Here is a 4,973-nt window from a genome sequence, read left to right as displayed (position 1 = left end):
TAGTTTTTGAAAACATTTCTATTTTTAAGCGTTGCAATTTGAATGGTAGGTGAAAGCAGGGCAGGACAACCTAGTTCGTGTTGACCTTTACCTCCAGATATCACAATCTCCTTGTGTAACCTTTGAATTGGGGGACATGTTAAGTGCATATTCGAATTATCCTTGTCAGCTGACTTAAGGTGATTTTAGTGGATTAGCCATTACCTTATACGACTAGTATATAATTTTAAACTTGGTGAAATTGTATGTTGACCAGTTAAGACAATTAAGTCCATCCCATGGTATGTATCACTTTGTGATTTTGGTCATTTTTATAGTAACTCTAACAATTTGAATATCATTATAAAATTATGGAGTTTGTCCCCTCCCTGGCGGGGTCATGTATACAAAAGTAATGTAAATAATTAGAGTTTTTGACACTCAACATATTGTTATATGATGAAATACTTGTGGCATGCAATTGTATAGGTTGATCCCTGTGGGTCAATTCATAATTAATTTCGTAAACTTTGCATAAGCCTATATAGTGTCCATCCAGTTATACTTAATTCCCCTGTTTATAGGGAAGATTGTTTCAGTATTTTGTAAACTTGACATATTCCTAGTGTCGGGAAATAAAAGCATGTCATGTTACATTTAGTTCCCCTTCAATCATGAAGGAAGAATGTTTCAGTATTTTGCAACATTGACATATTCCTACAGTGTCGGAATATAAAAACATGTTAAGTTGCATGTTATTCCCCTTAATGTAGGGGAGAATGTTAACGTTTCAGTGTTTTGTAACATTGACATATTCCTATAGTGTCGGAATATAAAAACATGTTAAGTTACATTTTATTCCCCTTTATGTAGGGCAAATTTTTTCAGTATTTTGTAAACTTGGCATTTTCCTATAATTGTCGGAATATAAAAGCAGGTCATGTTACATTTTACATTTTATTCCCCTTAATGTAGGGGAGAATGTTAACGTTTCAGTATTTTGTAAACTTGGCATATTCCTATAGTGTCGGAATATAAAAGCAGGTCATGTTACATTTTACATTTTATTCCCCTTAATGTAGGGGAGAAAGTTAACGTTTCAGTATTTTTGTAAACTTGGCATATTCCTATAGTGTCGGAATATAAAAGCATGTCATGTTACATTTTATTCCCCTTTATAAAGGGAAGATTGTTTCAGTATTTTGTAAACTTGAATATTCCTATTGTTTTGGAATATTAAAAAATATCAAGTTACAATTTAATTTCCTTAATTCCTCGTAGGGGAGATGTCTGGTAGTCTTGCAAATCCCAAGGGTATACCTTATATATCTGGATATGTAAGCTGGTTTAATAACAACCTTTATTTTGTTGAAATTGTTCAATTTAGAACACATATTTGTTATATTTCTACTACAACACAAACCCCTCCAGTGCCTAGCAGCAGTCGACCAAGGGCAAAAAGGGCTCCTCAAGCTAAGGCTTCGACAGGAGGGCCCACAGCAGAATCTCAGAATGCGGAGACCAATTCATGTGCAGGCGGTCATGAAGATTTAGTGGCTTCCATTAGTGCACATGTGCTGTAGGAAATGGAGGCCAGACATTTAGTTATTGGGCGCTCCACCAGACCTATACATAGATTCCATCCAGAGGCGGTTTCCTCTGATGGAGAGTACGACCGTGGCGACTCGAAGGATGTTAAGGTCCCAACAGCGACGGAAGAAGACAAAGAAACGGCGCCACCGCCGGTCCAGGACCCATCAAGGTCAACATCTTCACAAGGTGATAGTGACGACACTGACTCTTACATGTCCACCATTTGGTCGGGCAATAGCTTCAGTTCAAGCTCAGATGATGAGATTGTTAGCTTTTGTTATTCTGGCAGCCTGGTCTCCACAACAATTTCAAGTCAAACAGATCATAAATTGAAAAACAAAATATGGCAGAAAAAAATGTAAATTTGGCTAAGTTACTGCCACAGGGCAAAGAAGGACACACAACCAGTGAGTCCATCCAATTGCAAAGCACTGGAAGGTCAATGTTTAAGGTCTCCAAAACCAAAGCTACAGCTTCTATTAAGACAATTGACCAATGGACCACAGCTTTTTTCAGTTTTCTGACCATTTATGCTGAGCGATTTCCAAAGGTTAATTAAACATGCTAAAGGTGTGAGATAACTGGCTGCCAGGTGATGCCTGGTTGGTTTATGACCAACAGGTGAGAAAACATAAAGAGCTGACCTCATCGTTGGGGGGGGGGGGGGGACTTACATAGCGAGTTCATGGCCAATACTCCTTACACTAATTTAGGCAACAGACAGCCCTTTCGGTATAGAGGGGTGGGACAGAAGGTCCCGCTAACCCTGGATCATGCCCATACAAGCATTTCTGCTATCGATGCAGAAAAGCACATTCAGTTCTGCAGTGCAACAGGTACACATCAGTCAGTACCAAACCACAGCAAAGCTCGGGCCGAACAATGAAGTAGTTTCACAAGAACAATGCAAAGTACTGGAATATTTCTGTCTGGTTATGCCACAGCAGTGAGTAACACTCTGATCAAGGGTTTTACGGCTGGTTTTCATATTCATTTTGAAGGTCCTTGTAATGGTAGGTTTTGTAGGAATTTAACTTCAGCATATCAAAATTTGGATTTAGTTATGAACAAATTGGAGAAAGAAATAGAGTTGAAACGGATAGCTGGTCCATTNCCCCCCCCCCCCTTTCTCAACTTTTCAATGTTCACTGATAGGGTTAGTTCCCCAAAAAGAACCCGGTGACTTTAGGATGATTCACGACCTTTAATACAATGAAGGGGGATCTATCAATGTTGCCATCCCGACCGAATTTTGTTCTGAGTCGTACAGTTCAGTCGATGATGCAATCAAAATAATTAAGAACTTGGGTCAAGGGTGTCTGCTAGCAAAAACAGAAATAGCTTCTGCTTTTAGGATAATTCCAATTCACCCGGCAGACCATGACCTATTAGGAATATGGTTTCAAGGCCAGTATTACTATGACAGGTGCTTGCTCATGGGGTGTTCTATTTCATGCTCAATTTTTGAGACTTTCAGTACTACTTTGCAATGGATAGCTACCCACAAACTCGGGGTGGAACACATGTTGCATGTGTTGGATGACTTTCTATTTTTTGGTCCTCATGAGTCTTCCATTTGCTCATTAAGCATAAAGCAATTCATTTCCATGTGTAAAGTGATGGGGATTCCTATAAAACATGAAAAGACAGAAGGTCCTAACCCAGTTTTAACATTCTTGGGGAAATGTATTAGATACCTTAAAGGTGGAAGCCCGTTTACCACTGGACACAATCAATACAATATGAGAATCCTTAGTATCCACAAAGCATCGAAAAAAAATCACACTACGTGAACTACAGTCTTTGTTATGACTGTTGAATTTCGCTTACACTGTGGTTGTGCTAAAAACATTCGTTTAAACATTCGTTTAAACAAGCAATCAAGACTCGATTTGCAAGCGTGGGCAACATTCATTGATAGTTTTAATCTTTCTAGAAGATATCTGGCAAGACACCGCAAAGTTGCATCTTTTCACAGATGCATCAGGCTCATTAGGTTTTGGAGCTGTTTTTGGTCAAAGATGATTTTATGGCAGTTTGTAAGCTTGTGACATGATGCAGTGTCATATAACAGTGAAAGAACTCTTTCCATAATTGTTGCAATGGAGATGTGGGGCAAAAACTTACAAAATAAAGCCATTATTTTTCATTCAGACAATATGACTGTAGTAGATATCATCAATATAACATCTTCCAAGGACTTTCGCGTTATGCAGTTAGTCCGCAGGTTGGTGTTGGTCTGCTTACAATATAACATTTTGTTTCAAGCCTTACACATCGCAGAAAAACTCAATGTCTTACCTGATTTACTTTCACGCTTACAGGTAGATCGATTCAAGATGTTGGCACCACATATGGACCCCATTCAAACCGGAATTCCCAAGCAACTGCTGCATCTTTGAATGAAACAACAGTGAAGCTTTTGGATGCATCTGTTTCCCAAAATACCCATATTTCTTACCGGACAGCTAGGAATTCCTTCCACAAATTCCATCAACAATTTGTGGGCAGGACTTTTCCTGTTTCAGTTGCAAAAGTTGTCCAATACATATCTTGGCTATATCAACATGGGAAAACTCCTCACACTATTAACACCTATTTAGCAGGTTTAGCATATACGCATAATATGCGATGCTTCGAAGACCCAACACAATGCTTTCTCATCAAAAAGATCTTAAAGGGAATGCACAATTTAGCTGGGGCTCCAGATTTGCATCTTCCTATTACACCAACCATCTTGAGCAAGTTGGTGGTTGCCTCGCGTCACACCGCTCCAGCGAGTATGATAGGAAACTTCTGCGGGCTATGTTTACTCTCAATTTCTTTGCTTTTCTAAGAGTTGGTGAAATTACTGAGGTAAGTACAGGCTCACACCAACACATTATACAATTTGATAATGGATAAAGCCCACAAAAAGCCCAACCATATGATACTAACCCTTCGCTCTTTCAAGCACCATTCTTTATATATATCTGTTAATCTCAAGATAGTATGCCAAGATTGCAAAACCATTTGCCCAGTGTCTTCTCTAAAGTCTTTTATTAAAATGAGAGGTAATCATCCTGGTCCGTTGTTTGTTTTTGGGGGTTCGAAACCTATTACACAATCATTTTATACATCAAAGTTGAAGCAGGTCGTGGTTTTCAATGGTTTTGACGAGACTCATTACAAATTACATAGTTCGCGCATTGGGGCAGCAACTACTGCTTTCAATTGTCAGATACCTGAGAACAATATCTGCGTAATGGGTCGCTGGAAATCAGATGCAATAAAACGTTATTTGAGGATACCAGTTTTTATTGGGCTACAAATTCAAAATGAATGAACACATTGTCCAGTGCGCTATAGCAGTATGAGACCGTCTGAGGCGGCTCATAGATTGTTGTGTTTGAATCATAGCC

Source organism: Mizuhopecten yessoensis, unplaced genomic scaffold (assembly GCF_002113885.1).
Source record: "Mizuhopecten yessoensis strain PY_sf001 unplaced genomic scaffold, ASM211388v2 scaffold7835, whole genome shotgun sequence".
Classification (NCBI taxonomy): Eukaryota; Metazoa; Mollusca; class Bivalvia; order Pectinida; family Pectinidae; genus Mizuhopecten; species Mizuhopecten yessoensis.
This window is presented reverse-complemented; position numbering follows the sequence as displayed.